The sequence below is a fragment of the Trichosurus vulpecula genome, chromosome 1, assembly GCF_011100635.1.
Source record: "Trichosurus vulpecula isolate mTriVul1 chromosome 1, mTriVul1.pri, whole genome shotgun sequence".
NCBI classification, from domain to species: Eukaryota; Metazoa; Chordata; class Mammalia; order Diprotodontia; family Phalangeridae; genus Trichosurus; species Trichosurus vulpecula.
Genome location: NC_050573.1, coordinates 184367653 through 184388505, shown reverse-complemented (window position 1 = coordinate 184388505; position 20853 = coordinate 184367653). Strand labels below are relative to the sequence as shown.

Here is a 20853-nt window from a genome sequence, read left to right as displayed (position 1 = left end):
CCAAAGTCCCCAATATGTGTCAAAAGCAGGTATTGAATCTAGGTCTTGCTGGCTTTGAGGCCAGCTTTCTTTTCACTGTGCCACACTGACACATTATAATTTTCTATGAAAACACACATCTAAATTACTGTACAAAAGTACTCTGCTATTTGGAGGTCAGACTTAAGACAATTTCAGCCCTGCAGAACAGATGTTCCAAATATGATAGTAAATTTAAAAGGCTTCTGAAGACCCCAAAGGGCTATCACAAACTCATGCATTGAAGCTTGACCATTAACTGTGCAACCAGAGTTTTACTGGCTACTGTTTAAAACCTAATTCTTAGTGAGTTTGTTTTCCCAGTTTCCCAGCAGATTAGAAGAAGCAAATAAGAAATGGGGTTAAGAAGGTGAGAGAGACAGGTATAATGATAGGAGTGACAAGGCACAACTAATAGAATGATATTAAGGAAAGAGACTGGCAAAACACAAAAATAGATTCAGATTATGCTGCATGTAGAAACATGCAGCAAGGTGGCACAGTGGACAGTAATACCAGAGTTCAGTTCAGATTTGGCCTCAGATACTTACTAGCTGTATGAATCTGGGCAAGTCACTTAACCCTGTTTGCCTCAGTTTCCTCATCTGTAAAATGAGCTGGAAAAGGAAATGACAAATTACTCCAGTATCCTTGCCAAGAAAAGCCCAAATGGGGCCATGAAGAGTTGGACATGACTGAACAATAACAAGAACATGCTGTGCGTTATTGCGTGATTGGGAATCACAATTATATCAGAACCAAAAGGCAGAAGACCTGGGTTCTGATCTCAGCTTTGTCAGCTAGTAACTTTGGAACCTCTCTGACTTATGTGCATGGCTGCAAAATGAAGAAATTCACTTTGCCTTCCTTTACCAAATTGCAGGGTTACCAGGAGACTAAAGTAAGATCAGGTGCATGGAAATATTTTGGAAAATGTAAAGCACCATTATTATTAATGAAGCAGTCCGGATAACCGGAGTTTCATCTACTCTCCACAATCCTGAAGAAAATACTAAAATGGCAAAAAGTTGGGCAGTAAGAAGAAGAAGCAGTAACAAGTCTTTGAAAGTCTTCCTTAAAGCCATCAAGATTTAACTATTTATCTGGGTATCAACTTTCAGGTTTCTATACATGAAAAGGGATAAACCTACAAATACAGACAGTACACTTTGGAAAATTTAGTTGCTGACAAGACAGTGATGAATTAACTTGGAGTTTCATTTATCTCAGCCTAATGCAGTTGTAACTGAATACTTCAGTATATAGTATAATACATAATAATATTTGGTATACAGGAGCAGGAATACTTTTTGAAACTTCTCATTTTTATACAGAATAGTCCAGCTAGACAAGGCATGATAACCTTTTCTTTATATACAAGAAAAACCAAAAGAGAACATGTTATAGACTCTCCTAACCTCTCAGACCAACTCACAGGTTGATCCCAAGGTTCAGATTCTGACCTGGATGGAGGAGGTCACATGTCTGGGCTACATCAGAGCCAGATTACTACTCTGTTGCCACCACCTCCGCCACTGTTCTTTGAAATGTCTTCTCTTCCTTTACTTCTGTCTCTATAGGTTGGAGCAATTTGTTTCATCTAGCTGCCTATCACAGTTGGACACAGGAAAGGAATTTAAAACAAGATAAATTGTGTTTGAGAGTAAGGCTCCCCATAGCTGAATGCCACCAAGTCGTGAATGAGCCTCTAGACCTAAATGTATAAAACTTCCATTGGGCGCCTTTACATCATCTTCACCTGTGTGCTCCCAGACAGTGAGACACATAACCAGGAGAGAAGGTTTTTGCTGTAACAGGTTTTATTTTTCTTTATTTCTTTAAAACAGAGGTTCTTAGCCTTTCTTGTATCTTAAGCCCCTTTGACAACGTTGTAAAACATGTGGACTCCTCAGAATAAAAATTTAAAATGTATAAAACAAAATACATAGGATTACAAAGGAGACCAATTATATTGAAATACAATTATCAGAATATTTTTTTTAAAAACAAGTTCATGCACCCCAGATTAAGAAGGGTGTGTGTGTGCGTGTGTATACTCTAAAAGCCAACAACTCTAAAATTTGATTCATCATTCTTGGTAAGGGGTAGCTAGGTGGTGCAGTGAGAACAGCACCGGCCCTGGAGTCAAGAGGACCTGAGTTCAAATGCAGACTCAGACACTTGACACACTAGCTGTGTGACCTTGGGCAAGTCACTTAACCCCAACTGCCCTGCCTTCCCCTTCCAAAAAAAAAATGCATCATTCTTGGTGATTTGGTATAGAATCTCAGTTTTTCTCATCTTCTATGTGAAAATTCAATCAATCAAAAAATAAGCATTTGTTAAGCACCTACAGATGTGCCAGGCAATTGTGCTAAGCACTGGGGATACATAAAAAGGCAAAAACCAGTTCTTTACCATCAAGGAGTTTACAGGCTAATGGAGGATATAACATGTAAACAAATAGATGCAAAGCAAGCTGTATATAGAATAAAGAGAAATCATGCATGTTGGGTCAGCCACCTTCAGTAAGACCGTCCTTGAAAACATATTTGGTAGTATAGACTACCAAACGTATCATAACATCGTAGATGTTCATGGGATCCTAGGTTCATCAATTTAAAGCCTAAAGGAAACATAGCAATCATCTAATTTAAGAAACAGCGATCATCTAATTCCCTTATTTTACAGATCAGGCAAGTTAGCTCTAGAGAGGAGAAGTGAAGCCAAGGTCACACAGGTATAAAATATCAGAGCCAGGATTCCTGTGCATGTTTTCTGATTCCACATCTAGCTCTTTTTCTTGTTGCTGAACTAATAAAGTTTAGTAAGGGGTGGGGTGCCATTGCATTCTCTAGGTGACTATTATCTAGACTGTGAAAGAGCTAGAAAACCTACATTCCTTGGAGTTTTATCCACTCAGATATTTAGTCTCCCATATTTCAGATGATTGTTTTGTCAGAGTTTATGGCCTTAAAAGGATTCCTCTGGCCTTTCTCACCCAGTTCCTGGCCCACAGGACATGGGAAAAATGCTTTGGTACAAACCCATTATACTCATTGACACTCCAGATAAAGCCAAGTACCGCATAGTCCTGAGCTCCCCTTGCACATTTCTGCAAGAGAACTTTTGCTTTTTACATTTACTCCCTCCAAGCCTAGCTGAAAAAAACTTGTAGTGTCTTAGAAATGATTGAGAAGGTTTTTAAAATTATTATTATCATCATTATTATTATTATGAACTTGGAATCCGTAGGCACTCAGCATGTTTGAATGTCAGCCCAGACACTGGCAGGCATCCATTCAAATGTCGTTGTGAGTAAAATGTGTACTCAGTGACTAGGTTCAGGCCCTCTGTATTTTCCAAGCACATCTTTCCAATTTTCTAGAATATGGCAAAAAGTAGGTTAAGGAAATTTTGTGGCATATGTGTGTAGGCACATGCATGTATGAGACCTCTACATCTTCCTAACATGGAAATTATACTTCTACGGCCAATGAAATCTCCATGCTTCATGCATCACAACAAAGCCTGTGTTTTTTTTTCTTTCCCAGATGCCTTTTAATTATATCTTTTAATTCTTTAACTATTAAACCTGTTTGCTTTAGCAGCTGTAAACATCTCATACTGCTAATAAGCTTCAGGAAAGTAAAGCAAATTGACATTCACTATAGAGGTTATACAAAACCAATGAAAAACTATGCAAATGAGCTACAGAACAGGCAGATTTGCATATTCTTGTAGATTGGGTGATGATATTCCCAGCATGAGCCTGGCAGACTTGCGTTCTACCTCTGTGGATGAGGCATGTTCTAGTGGTAGGGCCCTGAAGGGTCAATTTAACAAGTATAACATTATGATTTTCCACTAGGGTTCTCAGAACCACTGTGCAAAATGCAGCAATAAATAGTGACAGAGGAAATCGATTTTTAAAGTAAATACATTGAAAGGGAGTAAGAGGGAAAGACTGAGGGGATGGAATGGTGTTCTATAAATCTTACACATTACCTGAGTGAGTTCAGCAATTGTTGTAGTATTGCAAAATCAGTCCCTCTCCTTATCTCCCCATTCTCTATATCACTTCCCAGTTCTGGGCATTTTTCGTTGTCCCAATCCCACTAAGAGACTAGGCTGAGAAATGCCTGTTTTAAGTAACCAGCCTGATAGAGTAGCAAATGCCCAACATTCTGATTTCTTGGTATCCAAAAAGGCCCACTGTTACTTCATTCCTCAAATTGCTGGAATCCGGTGTGTGTGTGTGTGTGTGTGTGTGTGTGTGTGCGCGCGCGTCTATGTGTCTGTGTCTGTGTGTCTCTCTGTATGTGCATACACATGTGTGTTCCCCTGAATTTCTTACTCTCTACAAAATCAACTCTCTTCCCTTTATTTTCCTTAAAAGAAGGAGAGATTTCAAGAAGAACGCAATAATTGAGAGGAAATAATTAAATACCTTTCTTAAATATTCTGGATGCATTTTAGAGGATTTTCTCCCCAAGTAGTTATAAAACACCTCTGAAGTAAATTTACCCATCTTTTGCCCACACCAATCCTGTTTCATTCCAGGAATAAAATTCTTCACTTTGGTTTAAAAATAAAATGAGGGGAACAAGCTGAATTAGAAGTCCTTGGCAGACGTCCCCCTGAGCAGAATGTTCTCCCAATTGGTGGCATCTCAATAAAAGCAAAGATATTTTAAAAATTTACTCCCCCCTCTTCAGCCAAAGTTGCATTTCTCTATTGTAAAAACCCAGTATGTCTGAGTTTCACATCTTCCCTGTGATGCCACCCCCACCCCCTCCTCACCATGTATTTAGACAGAGCTGCTTGCTTGATCTCTGAATACCGTATATGTGCATACTGACTACGCTGACTAGGTTCACGGAAATGGGAGCAAACTCTATTGCTTTCAGATGAGAAGGCTGCCAAAAAGGAGAAGAAAAAAAAGGGAAAAAAACCCTCAAGTGTATTCACATTCTGTGCTCCCCCATTCCCTTTTATCCTTCTATAAATATTCAAACCCTTTTTAGAGAGACTTCTGTTAATGTGTTATCCCGGCGAACACTGTGGACCTGGAACGTGCTTAATACTCTTGAATCCCACAGGAATTATTTGCTTGGGGAGAGGCTGGAGACAATTTCAGATGGGATGGGGTAGGAATCTCGTTACCAAAAAACATGCCCACTCACCCCGCCTCCATACCACTATTGTATGTAACTGATAGAAGTTGCTTTTTCTGGGATGGTTCCTAGAGCAGACGGTTGCCTTCTCTCTCCTCCCACCCCCCAAAAAAGGAAGGGTAGGGGTGGGGATAGGGAGGGGTAAAGAAACCTTCCTTTGACTTGGACATATGCACAAAATTATGTGAACATCTGTGTAAGTATCAACATACAACAAGACAAGTTATTGGTGGTAAAAGGCAAAGCCCTTGTTTCGAAAACATGTCTGGAGATGGTGTGTATACAGAAACTCGCCTTGTGCTAATTATACATAATAACTGTCAGCTTTATGTTGCATGGGCTTCTCTGGTATTAATTGGTGGTAGTGGTGGGGTGTTTTGTTGTTTGGGTTTTTCCCCCCTCATTGTCTTCTTGCAAGGTGTGTGTGTGTGTGTGTGTGTGTGTGTGTGTGTGTGTGTGTGTGTACAAAGTATGTAGTCTCATTTTGGTAATTCATCTTATGTAGAAAACTATACAGAAATGTATGGTGTTTGGTGACTCATTTCTTGAAATATAACAATGGGCAGATGAAGCTTTTCACTACAAAACCAACTCTGTGTAACAAGGGGACTATGGAATACAATGTGCCTAAATTTTTTTAAATATACAACTTTTGCCTTTTTATTCCATTCCTTTACAAACAACTATGTGTATTACATACACAAAATGCCACTCACTGTAAATGAATTGATTTCCTACTTTGTTATTTGCCACTTTCTGACTTTGCCTAATACCAAGGATTTTATGACAAATGAAGTGCTCTTTACTTGGGACCGTTCACTGTCAGAGGCAGCATGAGAGATGGCCTTGGAGGGGTCAGGAAGGCTTGATATTGGCTTGTGTGATTCTGAACAAATCCTTTAACTTCTATGTTCTCTGGGCAGCTCTGAGACCAAGTTACAGAGTAGGTGCCTATCTGCTGCAATAGAGAGAGTGTTTCCTTTCCAGGAAATCCCCTATACCAATGAAATCACAGCTCCCATTCTTATCTCTGGCCTTTGCTTAAAGACTTAATTCTAGTTCTGGCATTCACTGGTTGTGTGACCTCGAGAAAGTTAACGGCGAGCCCCACACTGGATAGGTCCTAGAGTCAGAAGCCAGACTCAGATACTTTCCAGCTGTGTGACCCTAGGCAAGTCATTGCTCTGGAACTCAGTTTCCTCATTTGTAAAATGGGGATGATAGCAGCACCCTCTGCCCAGGATTGTTGTGAGGATGGAATGAGGTAATATTTGTTAAGTACTTAGCAGAGTACCTTTCTCATAGTAAGCTCTTAATAAATACTTGTTTCCTTCTTCTTGTCCTTCCCTGTGCCTCAGTATTTAGCATCTGTCACCTGCCTCTACTAACTAAATATACCAGTGCTTATAATGTGGATTACTTGAAAGACAAAATGCAAAATTGAATTATTTGACTAAAATGACTCATGCTAAGTGTCCAAGCAAGGGCCTGCTGGAATAAAATGCACTTGACTTGTGCCTTCAAGGTCAGGATGTCAGTGGGTTCAAGGTCTCTCCAGACAAAAAGGCAAAGGAATTCCAAAGAACTTGGGGAAATTCCTTTACAGAAAATGTTCCACAGAAAACAAATCCCCTGGAGTCCTTTAGACTGAATTCCTTGAGATCAGGGGTTGATGGTTACTATTACAGTTGTTGTTTGGTTTTTTGGTGGATCTTTGTATCCCCAGCATTTAGCATAGTGCCTGGCATACCATAGGGGCTTAATAAAGCTTCTTCCATGGACTTGGAGTTCCAGTATAGGGAAGACAGGCAGTCCTTCTGATAATCTAGGATACAAACTGTATGTAAATGTTCTGATTGGAAGTTGGCTAAAAATAAGAGGAGTATGGGGGTTTCTTCCCTTTCTCCCCCCTAAAAAAGCCAAGTCATTGAAACTAATATCTTTGAAGACTTGTGAAGAATCAGAACATTTCAAAGCAACCATAAGAGCCCTGTGGAATCTATTTTCAGAAGTGGCCTTAACTTAGCTTTCATTTTGGGGTACAAAATTTAATGCAATTGAATCTTTAGACAGGCATGTGCCAACAGTCTTGTTAATGTATAGAAGGTGAATAAGCTTATGTGTCTAGCACAGTGTTTAGGGCACACCATCATATTGGGTGCCCAGAACACTTAAGGAAGAAAATGTTGAGATCCTTTTGAAAATGTGATCTTTGATGTACTAATTAGGATCTTTCAGCTTTTATAGAAAAATTATAGGACAGAATGGAAATACTTGAAATGAGATTAAGCTTTTCTCAGAGTTTCTAGAATGGGATTCACTGTGTTTGCGTCACCTTCATTTTAGCAGCAAGAACACCTCCAGGTTCAATTTGCATTTCAGAGAATGGAATAGTTTATCCCCACATATCTAGCTAGATGGGATAAAACAGAAGCACAATGAGATTGGCAGCTGCCTCTCCTTTATGCAGCTTTGGGACTAGAAAAGAGGGAGGGCTTCATCCCCTTCTACAAGGAGACATTCTCAGTTCCCCCTTTTAAGACCAGACCAGGGGTGGGGAACCTGTGGCCACACTTGAGGACCTAGAGGGCCACAGGTTCCCCACCCCTGAATTATTGGCTGCCAGAGAAAATTCTCCTACTGGGTCTCCCCTATTAAAAAAAAATACAGTTAGAGAAATCAATTGGTTTTTTTGTTTTGTTTTTAAACTTGGTCTTGTTTAGTTTCTGGGGTTTAAATATTTTTTTTTTATTTTTGTGGTTGTTATTGATTTGTTTCTGCCTTGAGATTCTCTGACTACTAAACCCTCGATCAAGATATGATTACTAATTTGCTCCCTCCTTTCCCTACCTCCAGGATTCCATTGTGTAGGCCCATAAGAGATAAGAAGAGCTGAGAGTGGAGAGAGGGCAGTGTGTGGATGGTTGCAGTGGAGGGAGGAGGTAAGAAAGACAAGGGGGAGGGGAGGGGGAGGAGCGTGCCTAAATAGAGGCTTAACTTGGTTCACGGAGCTGGTGTTTGGAACAAGAGGATTTGCTAAGGGTATCCTGTCAACACACACACACACACACACACACACACACACACACACACACACCCTCCCCATGCAGGCCAGGTGGTTTCTGCTTACATACATGGCTTGGCTCTCTTACTCTTTGGCTTGGAGTATTTCACACATGAACAACACAGCCTTCTCCCAGAGATTTGTCACCCATCTGCTTGCATAAGGGCTGTCTGTTTCTCTCAGAAAACTGGTCAAATCAACATTTTCCTTTGGCCAGGGTGGCTTACCAGCAGCTCTTCCATACGGTCCCAAATGGCAATTTTTCATTCCATTTGCCTGATTGGCTCCATCCCTTTGCCCCCCTTTCCCGCCTCCCCTTCATCTCCTCCAGCCCCTATTTTTGTTGATAAGAAGCCCTGTCACTCATGAAGCATCATCTAGCCTTATTTCTCCTCAAATGGCTTGTTACTCATAAGTTTAAAGCAACATTGCCTTCTGTCCTCAGAAGGTTTGCAGATGTTTTTCTCATGTTCCCTTCCAGTGTGTGATGGAGGACGGATGCCTTTTCTCACACTTTTTCTAAGCTATTTCTCTTTAGGAACATTGTAAGCAAATATGCCATTGAATCTCCCTACTTATGATCTATCCCATCCATTCCCCTCCCCACCATGTGCTTGCTGTAGACAGTGGCTAATATCAATCCATAAATCTTGATGTTGACTGTGAAGTTGAATTTTGCTGTCATCGTACTGAAGGGGTGCACATACTACACATTTCTCTTCTGAGACAGTCTTGAAAATACTATGAATAAATGGTTTGGACTCAGGGGCAGCATCAATTTTGTCTTTTATTTTCCAGAGTATTAGTCAGCATTAGGTTAAAAAAATCATTTCTTAAAAAAAATCATTTCTCCCCTCCCAAATTCCTCCTCCCAATTGTAAGGGGAAGATCTGCCAGAGCTAAAGATTGAAGGAAATCAACGCTCAGAGAATTATATGAACTAGTAAATTATCAGAGGTGAGGCTTAAACTCAGATCCAGTGACTTCAAAACAAAGATTTTCAAGGCCAGGTATTAGGTTCCATGAATTTAGAGCCATTTATAGAGCTAAACTATCTGAAAATCCATTTGTTTTCTAAATTCTCTAGATTATATGGATGAATAGTTTAAAATTTATTAAACAAGCATTCCCATTCTCGTCCTTCCGCCACAGCATAGGCATCCTTTCTTTCCACTTGTATGTAAACACATCTATGATATTGATAGAAAAAATATCATCCTCAGGGGTGGGGAACCATGGCCTGGAGGCCACATGTGGCCCTCTGGGTCCTCAAGTGCATGAACATTTGTTCTGTGAAGTTTGGATTCAGTCAAAGGGCTGCACTTGAGGACCTAAAGGGACACGTGTGGCCTCAAGGCCTCAGGTTCCCCACTCTCAAGTGGAAAGAATAAGAGATTAGAAGTTAGTAAGCCTGGATTCTAGTCCCAGCTAGGCTGCCAACCTCTGTGATTTGGGGCAGATTATTTAATCTTTCTGGGCCTCAGATTCCAATTTACTCATGTCAGTGGATCTGTGATCTATATAGATATTCTCTCCAGAGATGCAGAGCACACACCATTCAACTCAGCCTTTCTTTCCCATTATATGTGGCTCCTGTCCACAGCCTCTTGTAAACCTTCCCTAGAGTAGAGCTTATGGTTTTGTGCATGTATCATACCTACTCTTCAGCCCCTCCTAGTTGAATTAAGCACATTGAAGGCCAGTACTATTTCATTTTTGTTTCACTGCCATCAATCACAATGTATTTCATGTGGTAGACCAGTAGTTCTCAGAGGATATGCAGGGAATGAGTTCTGTGGAACTTAAAATTGCAGTCATACGTGCATGTATGAGTTCTCACATCCAAAGAATAATACTGAGCCATAAGACCTTCCCCAAAAGTTTAAAAGCCGTTGTGACAGACCTTAATAAGTGCTAAGTTGAATTGCATGGAAAAATTAATAGTCTAAAGAGTACAGTGCAGTCACATGTTCCATTAACTTTGAACTAATCAAAGGTAAACTCTGGCAAGAAGGTAACTCATAAAAAAATAATACCATTAAGTGTTATGGTGACCGAATAGCACTGAATAGGCCTGCACATCAATACATTGAAGAAATCCTCTCCCCCAAGCTAACAGCCCAGTATAGACAGTAGCTTGAAAAGTTGCTTTATTTGGTTTGCACAGCCTTGTACAATTATCCCCTTATTGTCCTTCAGTCTTACTTCCCTTCCATGCCAATTTTAACAGTCTTCCAGGCTTATGCCTCTCAGTTCTCTCGAAATACTCCCACAGTACCCATGTTGCTTACTCCCTCTTTATTCATCTCATTGATCGACTGCTTTCCACCACACTGACATCATTGAAATGAAACTTTTTTATAATATTTAAGCCTTCTCCATGACTCCCATCTCTTACTCAAGAAATTGGGTAGCCTAGAACAGTTGGAGAATGAAGGTGGGGTGCAGAGCAAAAGGGAGATTCATTTAGAAGACATGGGCTTAAGATCCAGCCCAGCTATTTACCATAACAAGTCATTTGTTGAACCTTACTTTTCTCATCTATAAAAAGAGATAGTACTTAATATTGTGAATATTATCTTAAGTATGTCATAAATTATATTAAATATATTACCTTAAGTATGGGCCGGTGTTGTTCCAAAGAGAGCATTTTGCCTACGGTAATGGCAGTAAAGATAAGTAGCCTGGCATTGTAGATAGAGCACAGGCCTAGGGGGTTCAAGGAGAACTGGTTTCAAGTCCTACCTCAGACACTGTGAATGATATGAATCTGGTGAGACACAGGCAACAAGACATAGAGTTGCAGAAAAAACCCAGTGACCTGTAGTGGTTGGTAGAGGGAATCACCCTACTGAAAGTTCCCTACGCCATTGAAATCACAGTTAAATAGGAGAAGGGAAAAAAATCTATAGAACTTCAGAACATATGAATATGACTTAAGGGAACATATCTCTTTACAGTTTGTAAAGCTGCTTCTTTTGCAGCTAAATAGTACAAGTATTTCGGCAATTCAAAATTTTCAGGATGTTGGGAGATTTCATAACCTTTAATGAGGTCACATAAACCATCATGACATTTTATTCTAAATCTTTTCATCTTTCATTCAGTAAATTTTCAGAAAATACTAGCTGAATGATAGATTTTAGACCAGATTGTTCTGGCTGCACTTAAGCCCTCATAGCAAGTGGACATTCTCTCCTGTGTGTTGTTTTCCTAATAGAAGAATTAGAAGATAGTGCTTACAAGTGTTGAGTTCTTTTATGTGAGGAAGTTAGGATGGCACAGGTTCAGGTTCTATGAATAATGATACAGAATGTCAACAGAAGGCCGTGCAGGACGGTGGAGATGATGCAGAACCAGCTCGAACTGTAATGCAGCGGGGGTATCAGTACCAGCTTTCACATTTGATTTACTCGCTAATGAAAGCTTGCCAAGTAAATGATTTGCTGCCACTAGGGTTTCCCCTCAGGGAAACCCCATGGATTTCCCCTTCATTAAAAATGAATTATAGCAAGCTACCCCTAAAACCCCTTACCTGAATTAGATTCCACTATCATATAACAATACTGGTTTATGAAAAAAAAATTCCTTAGTTAAAATACTTTATGTTTGATGTCACCTTGAATGTTCCTGACCTTTCTTTTGTGAAAATTACATGGGGGAGTTATAAAATTAATCCATAATCCTGCAACAACACGCATCAAGGCATAAGAGACATTATATTCAAACTTGCTTGGTTGTAGTTTCTCAATGATGTGTCTATTCCCTCCAGTGATACAGACCAAAGACTCTGTGCCTGCCCATCCTGTGAGATTCTTGTCCATGTTCTCCCATATATTCTCCACAAAGGGAATTGACTCAATGTGTGTGTGGTTGTGGTAGTGGGGCAGGGTGTCTCTCCTCTCACCTGACAACCCGTAACAAATACTCATTTCTAAGAAATGCTTGATTAGGGCATTACCTGGAAAGAAAGTCTATGAATGCCAATTATATACATCACTATCGGTGTGGGCACCATTGCTCTCTGGAGGTCTGGAGGAAAAGCGTTATCTCTCAGTATGTGTATAATGAGAAAGAATGAGTGAGAAAGGTCTGTCTAGGTGGGTAAGTTCTAGTCTCCTGATTGATGTGCTGGGTGACTGGCAGAATCTCTTAATCTTTCTACTTCTTAATTTCCTAAGGAGATAATGCTTTAGAGGTAGTGAGAGGATTAATTAATGCTGTGTTTGCGGCCTTAAACTATGTATTTGAGAGAGCTCCAGATCTATTCTGTTTTAAGTCTTTCTCTTCAAATGGAAAAAAAAAAGACAGGGATTTGGAAGGTGTCAGGATAGGAAGCCCAGGAGATACTCCATGGACTTATTTCTATCTGTCTGAGTGGTTTCTGATCACCGAGGCAATATTCTCTGGCACCGTAGTATCACAACATTGGAGCTGGAGTCACTTTAGTGGTTATCAAGTCAGCTTCCATCATTTTTCAAATGAGGAAAATAAGGCCCAGAAAGGCCCCTTAATTTGTCCAATGTCACACTGGGATTAACTGTCAGAAGCAGGATTTGAACCTTAGTCTTCTGAGTCTAAATTGTACCTCTTTTCTTCACCTAGAGGAAAGAAAACCAGAGCTATTCTTACACCAGGGTGGGTGAAAAAAATTGGGCATCATGTTGACTTGAATGTCCCTGCCTCACTGGGCAGGAACATTTGCTTAGTATTTCAGTGCTGACTGTGTGATGGTGTTGCTGTCCCCTGCTATCTCCCAGGCCTTACAGTGTAGGTTTCTCTGAAGATCAACGTTGCCAGAGAGTGAAGCAATTCTTCCCTGACTTGAAATAAATGGGAATAAAATCTGGAGTCTCATTAAAGTAGAAAGGCAAAAAAAAAAAACCTCGTGCTCTTGAACAGATTAAGAAATTTTAATACATATTTTTTGCAACAGGTAGGAATAGAGTATTTATTAAAAAGAATGTTTTTAACAGTCTATATGGGCAGTTGCCCCAGGATAGAATTTCCTAAGCATGGTACTGTTAATTCTTTTGAGTAAAAAATGAAGTTGGTTTTTAATACTTATTTCTTTATAAAATCTTCAGTGGAGGACTCAGCTGCATTTGATTTCATCTGTAATACTTGTGGTTGTCTTGATTAATACCAGCTTTTTGCATAGGAATGTATCTGTGTGTCTGTCTGTGCGGGTTGAGGGGGGAGGAGACAGAGATCTAGAAAGTAATGGTAAGGACAGGTGGCTGCCTTATATTTTCTAATGTAGATTTTGGGATTCAAAACGTTTTTGAAAGTTACCCGTTCAAAGAAAGAAGAAAAAACCTCAAACTTAAGAAGCATGAGTAACGACTTTAGTATGATGCTTTCAATTCTCCTGATCTTGGAGCAATACAAATATGCTGTTTTAAGTTACTTTTTTAGGCATTGTTTATGTAAGGCTGTGAAGGGGTGGGGTGAGCAGATGATGATGTGGTAGGTTGTCTTCCTCCTACACACACACACACACACACACACACACACACACACACACACACCCAATATCATTCCAGCACACACACACACACCCAATATCATTCCAGCACACACACACACACACACACACACCCCAATATCATCCTAGTGATCAATACTGGTATTAGTTCCAAGTTCTGTTGGCTTGCTTTGGACACAAACGTGTCCTTCTCAGACCAAAAACTGAAAATGGGGTGGCCAAGAAAAAAAAATTTGAGGCCGCCAGCCTGCTGCTAACTTGAGGCAATTAAGCCTAATTGATACAAGTAAAATATTATCCTCTGTCCTTGTGTGCTTCCACTGATTCCCAGCTGTGAGCCTTATGGTTTCATTGTGAGAGTTAAAAATCAGAGAGCTCAACTTCCTTATGAGTCTAGTGCATTACCATGCTCTGAGTCAGCTAGGGAACATATAGATCCCAGGCAAAGGGTGTGATAATCAGCTATGCAACTAAATGGAAATCATGTAAAATAAGATAGATCACATACATGTTTTCAGTTTCTCAGCCTTTTTCGTTAGCCACTCAAATCTTTAATTAAAAGACTGCCACGGTACTCCAGGAAAGACATAAGCTGTTGTCGTTTGATTTTAGACATCTTCTAAGGAAAATAGCCTTCCTGATTATTTTCATGGGTCATTCTCTCTAGTGGCAATACAGAATCCAAGACTATCTTCCAGCTTTCTGAATGTGATGTCTGTTTTTCTCACTTCCCAATCATTACTTCAGTTCTGACGGTAAGAACTTGGTATGGTAAGTCTAAATTAGGGCTCTCCTTGGAGTATTACTAGAAAGGATATTTTCTTGGCTCAGATTATCTGGTGTGGTTAAATGAACAATACCACTGCCAGATTTCCTCTTTGCTTGGTGCATTGTAGACATATCTACAACACCATCATAACATTCAGACATTCCTCAATGTATTCCTAATGTGTCTAATAGTGGAACTAGTATTAAATGAAAAGCACGTGAGTGTTTGGTTTCTTGGGTTTGTTCCTCTCTCTGCCTCTTTAACAATACAGATAGTAAGTGCATTTTAATATTTATTTTTAAAGTTGGCACCCTGGGATTGCTTCACAAGAGAGCTTATTTGTTTGGGGGTCCCCAGGGGACAGCAATACTCATTCCACATTTCTCTAGCAGACTTCATACCGTACAAATAATGCAGTACAAAATACTCCATCCCACATTCTAGGGAACATTGAGCTATTGGAATTCTCATTTGATATACACCATTTTGTGGGTATTTATGTACTCTGTGTTTATTTGTCACTCCCTGTCATTTGCAAAGTACATATAAGTAACTACGAGTAAGCATTGCCATAGATAGATATTTTATGCCAGAATTTTGGTTGACAGAACATTTTGATATGGAAAAGTTCCCTAAAGTCTCCTTGGACACATACCCTCCTCCACACACAGAATATATACCCTCTCCACCACCACAGGACACACACCCTTTCTTCCCCCCACCCCCTCTGTTCTGCAGAGTTAGAATTGTCCTTTTCTTTTTTTCCAGTCATTTCCAACTATGTATGACCCCATTTGGGGTTTTCTTGGCAAAGATACTGGAATGATTTGCCGTTCCCTTTTACAGTTCATTTAACAGATGAGGAACTGAGGCAAATAGGGGTTAAGTAACTCACCCAGGGCCACACAGCTAGTACCTGTGGCCACATTTGAACTCAGGTCCTTCTGATTCCAAACCCAGCACTCTGTCCACTGTGCTACCTGGGGTTGTCCAGATGATGAGGCAAATCAGGACAGATTCATCAAACTCTACACTTGGCAGTGTGGGGCAGGGACCCAAAGGAAAGATGCCCAGCCAGTGATTAAGGAAGACTTCTGGGATGGGTAAAGAGGAGAGAGGTAGCTGCCAGATGATGATTAAAAAAGCAAAACAAAACCTGGGGGCCTTTTATAAGTAATCAGCTCCTCAGAGCAAACTCCTCTGCAATCAAAGCAAACTGGATAGGATTGCTCCTTTCTCTGGCCTTCCATCCAACAATTCAGATTAGGGTTTCCATTGCCACACAAGGCTGCCTTGAGGTTCATTTTCTTTTGATTCAGGAGGTCTTTACATTGGATGATATCCCCAAAATTCTATTCCTTAGAAACTATTAATATCTAAGCAGGAATAAATCAAAAGTGTATGTTATAAGAGCTCAATTCTCAACTCAGACTTATGACCAAAATAGCCAGAAAGGCCTGGATAATTCTCAAAATAGAAATTTGTAATGTTATACATTTAGGGGATTTTTTTGCTTTTTCAAGTTCTCTGTGTTATACAAATCCAATCTCCATTAATAAGTAAACTCCCTCAGTTTGTTCTTTGATCTAACATATAGTTGTGACATGCATATTCCAAACACATGTCTGCACTTATGTTCTGTCTTGTTCTCAATGTGCAGCTTTTAAAATAGCTAATATGCCACGTTGATTCCTATAACAGTATAACGTAGTAGAAAGAGAGCTGGTCTCAAAACCATGGAGACCTATCTAAGGTCATACTGCCCATTTAATCCTTGGCAAATCATTTAACACTCATTGAACACTCTGGATAACTCTATAAGTATACAAACTGCCAAGAAGGCACTAATCTGCATTGGCCGGGAATAATGGAAGTCTTCAAGGAAGAAAAGCAAAACACACACCTGTACATACACATAAAAATACAAATGTGTATATGTATATATATATGTGTGTGTATACACATGGGACAGCTAGGTGGTACAGTAGACAGAATGCCAGGCCTGGAGCCAGGAAGACTCATCTTCCTGAGTTCAAATCTGTCCTCAGACCTTACTAGCTGTGTGACCCTGGGCAAGTCACTTAACCCTGTTTGCCTCAGTTCCTCATCTGTAAAATGAGCTGGAGAAGGAGATTGCAAACCATTCTTGTATCTTTGCCAAGAAACCCCAGATGGGGTCACAAAGAGTCAGATATGACTGAAAAAATGACCCCCAAACAACAATATTTACGTATTTGCATGTGGGTATGTGTTTAGATGTATACATCTAAATATTTGTGTGTATATTTCACCATGCTTAGTAAATGTACGTAGAATGAAGGTGCTATAGCATTTTCAGAGGCACCGGTATGCCTCAATACGTTAGAAGACTTCTGCTACTAGACTAGACTAGACCAGAAGACTACTACTACTGCTGCATTAGAATGACATGGAATGATGGAACCCAATGAGACAAGCAGGAAGGTAGTTTCAGATACCACAGCTACTCACTCGGAGCAGTTTAAGAGCAAGTCCCAATATGGTGGGATCTGGCTCTTCTCCAGAGGTCAGTTAGTCAACAAGCATTTATTTAGTGCTTATTATATGCACCGTGCTAAATGCTGAGGGTACAAAGAAAGGCAAAAACACATTCCCTGCCCTCAAGGAGCTCACCGTCTAATGAGGAAGATTATGTACAACCAACTACCATGTACATAGACACACAGAGAAGTGAATCTCCGATGAAAGGTACTAGAAATGGTGGAGATAATCAAAAGCCTCCTGAAGAAGTTGGAATATGAGGTGTTTTAAAGAAAGTAAAGTAAGTCAGGATGTAGAGATGAGGAGGTAGAGCATTCCAGATATAGGGGAGGATCAGTGAAAAGGTACAGAACCGAGAGATGTAATGTCATGTGCAAGAAACAACAAGAAGGAAGGTTTTGCTGAGGAGAGTAGAGCATAAGAAAACTGAAAAGGTAGGAAAGTCAGGAAAGGCTTTAAATGCTAAACATAGCATTTTACATTTGATCTTGGAGTCAACAAGGAACCAGTGGAGTTTATTGTGTTAGGGAAAGTTGGGGTGGGGTGGGGAGAGGGGGATAACAAGGTGAGACCTGTGCTTTAGGAGAGACTCAAGGCAAGGAGAGCAACTGGAAAGCTATTGTAATAGTCTAGGCTTGAGGCTCCAAGTAATGGCCATGAGGGTGGAGAGAAAGGGATGAATATAGGAGATATTTTGAAGGTAGAAAAATAGTGAGGACAAGGCTTGGCTAGAGATTGCAGATATGGAGTGAGAGTAATAGGGAAGTAAAAAATGATATTAAGGTGATGAGTCTTGGTGACTAGGAGAATTGTGCCCTCAACAGTATTAGGGAAATGGAAAGGGGGAAGGCTTTTAGGAGAAAAGCATCAGTTCTGTTTTGGATGTGTTGATTTGGAGATGTCTATTTATTGGACACTCTTTTCCAGGTGTCCAAAAAGCAATTTGTGATGCTAGGTAGGGAAGGGAAGTAAAATAAGCATTTATAAAGTGCCTTCTATGTGTTAAGCACTGTGCTAAGTGCTTTTCAAACATTATGTCATTTGATCTTTCCAACAACCCTATAAGGTTAAGTGCTATTATTATCCCTATTTTCAGATGAGGAAACTGAGGCAAGCAGAAGTTAAGCGACTTGCCTGGGATTATACAGCTAGTAAGTGTCTTGAGGCCAGAGGTGAACTCAAGTCTTTATTTATTTATAAAATGGTTTTAAATATTTTAAGTGGTATGCAAACGTTAGCTCTTATTACTATCAATGAAATAGAACTTTTTCACCTTTTTAAAATATAGAAGGTTGCTCTTTGTTCGTACAGGAAATCCATCCATAACAAGACTCCTTGAATATGGGTTACAAAGAGAGGACAACTATGAGAGAAAAGAATAATAATAATCCTTTGATTATAATCACTCTATCATTGAGAGCAGGGAGTCATCATGGTAAGAACACTGTTCTTTTTCTAGAATATGATCACTGATTTAGAGCCAGGACATCCTTTGACATCCTCTTCCAATACCTTCTTTTTACAGATAAGGAGACTGCGTATTGTAGAGTTAGAGTGACTTGCCCAAGATCACAGGAATTATAAGTATCAAAATCAACTCTTTAACCCGAAACTCCAGTTGTTTTGCTTTTTACACTGAACCATAACACCTCCCCGAAAAGTCCTGGATAGGGTCATGACTTCAGAAGTTATTCTATGACTGTAGGAAGGTGACTTGACTTTGCAGAGGACTGTCTTGCCTCAAATGAAGAAATGAACATAATAGGCCTTATACAACACGCTGCACATGGTTGTGATATGTGTCAGAACTCCGTGTAAATTGTAAAGGGCTATATCATCATGAGCTTTAATGATATGGTGATGATGAATTTTTAGGAGCAGGACCTGTTGGAATCTATTAGACTAAACTGTAATAAAATTGTTTTGAATAAATTTTCTTAATTTCAGATAAGTAAGACTCACCAATAGAAGCCCTATTCAAGAAATGCTTTAATCTTTAGATAATTAGTACTTGTCATTGGCAGGTTCTCCCATAGCAAAGGGCTGCTGGTGGTAGCTCGAAAATTAACCATTCTCTTAAGTAGATGAAACATTTCAACTGCCCCCATTCATTTACATATTAATATATTTACCCACATTTCTTTACTTCTTGAATAATTCTTTCAATCCATTTTGAGGAGGAAAATCAAGAAAAAGTGTTTCTCTGTATAATTTCCTTGTTTCTGCATTTTCCCCCTACCTAGAAACAACAATAGTTTTGTAGCTTAGAATCTCAAGATCTCAAAGAATATCATTCAGTTCCATAGCTGGATGCATAGTGATCAAATTCTGAGCACAATAATGAAAATTTATATGGTTTTTTTTTTTTTGTCGCAACTCAGTTTTGTCATCAGGAATAAAGGAAAAGGAATAAGCATTTAAATAGCACCAACTATGTGCAGTCACTGTGCAAAGGGCTTTACAAATATTATTTCATTTAATTCTCAGAACAACTTTGGGAGGTGGGTGATGTTATTGTCTCCATCTTACGGATGAGGGAATAGACAACAATCAAGGTTAAATGTCTCACCAAGGGTCATACAGCTAATCAGTACCTGAGGTCAATTTTGAACTCAGGACTTACTGACTTCAGACCCAGTGTTCTATCTACTGGTTAACATTTTATTCTTACCGGGATAAACAGTCACTTACAGTAACATCCAGCTCCATTATTTACCCTGAGCATGACTACTGAGACAAAAACAAATGTCCACTGTATCAGGCTCCTTGTTATTCCTTTTTTTTCCTCGCTTGAAGGAAAAATGTACTTCTCATAGAAATGGGATTAAATTTAGGGTTATAGGGTTATTCTGTGTAGTTAGTGAGTAGTTAGTAAGTAGTGTTAGATTGAGACCCAGATGTTGGAATAATTTCCATGTAATTCCTTCTCCCATTCTAGAGTAAAAATATCATAAAGATCCTGATTATGAAAGGAAATTGTAATTGGCTTATTGAACTGCATTTTCATAGACAGTCAAGGTGTATCAAGTCAGTCTTTACCTAAATTGTTGCGAATTCCAAATTAGTGGGGTCCAGGTTAATGAAAGCTTTTAAACTTTTAAAAAGTATTTAAACTTTTATTCCCAAGTGGTGTCCAAAACTTTGTATCCAGATTTTTTAAAATTAGAAATTACATTTTGTTGGCCCGTTGTTATTGGGAAATAATATTAACCCAAAGTATTAACAGCATATGTAGCCATAGAAAGGTCATCTGTTGAATCTATGTATAATATTCATAAAATGTTTAACCTTTCCCTCAAGTTATTCCGTATTAATGAGATGATTGTAACTTGGTAGATGGGTAGAAGAGGTAAAGTCACTTAACTAGTATTACCTAGTTAGTTAGTTATCAGACCTTCTACTAAAAGTCACATCTCCCTCCTGGTTCACAGTTCTTTCAAACAGCTCATGCTTTCTCATATAGTAAAATGTTATTACTTATAGTATACAGAAGGAAGAGGAAATGAATTTCGAATAAAGCATGTACAGAATACCTCATTTTTTAAAAAGTTAAGCAGCATCTATTCTCCTGGGAAATATCAGTTGCTTCCAACTATTTGCCTTATTTTGAATAAATAAGTATCAGTTGAACATGGTTTTACTGTCTTTGGCCAGATACCCAAGTCAAATGGCTCAAGATAAAGAGGTCCAAGGCTCCAGTTGTTTTTGGTTTTGTATCATTTGTTAAGTGTAGCTCATGAACTATGACAGAGTAGCAAACACAAGTTGAAACCAGCATAAACCAGTTTGAACAAGCCTGGACAGTTTGGTGATCTTT

The 20853-nt window shown here is 39.4% G+C and overlaps 1 protein-coding gene across 5 annotated transcripts in view; it reads left to right on the top strand.

Annotated features, from left to right (window-relative positions):
• Window positions 1-20853, top strand: part of ATXN1 (ataxin 1) — a 528710-nt gene that overhangs the window by 387176 nt on the left and 120681 nt on the right. For 4 of the 5 annotated variants that reach the window (XM_036759715.1, XM_036759701.1, XM_036759682.1 and 1 more), the window contains one exon: window positions 8052-8137. The exons of the other annotated variant lie outside the window; for it this stretch is intronic. The gene's annotated coding sequence lies outside the window, so the exon portion shown is untranslated. The remainder of the gene's footprint in view (window positions 1-8051; window positions 8138-20853) is intronic. 5 annotated transcript variants of the gene reach the window in all.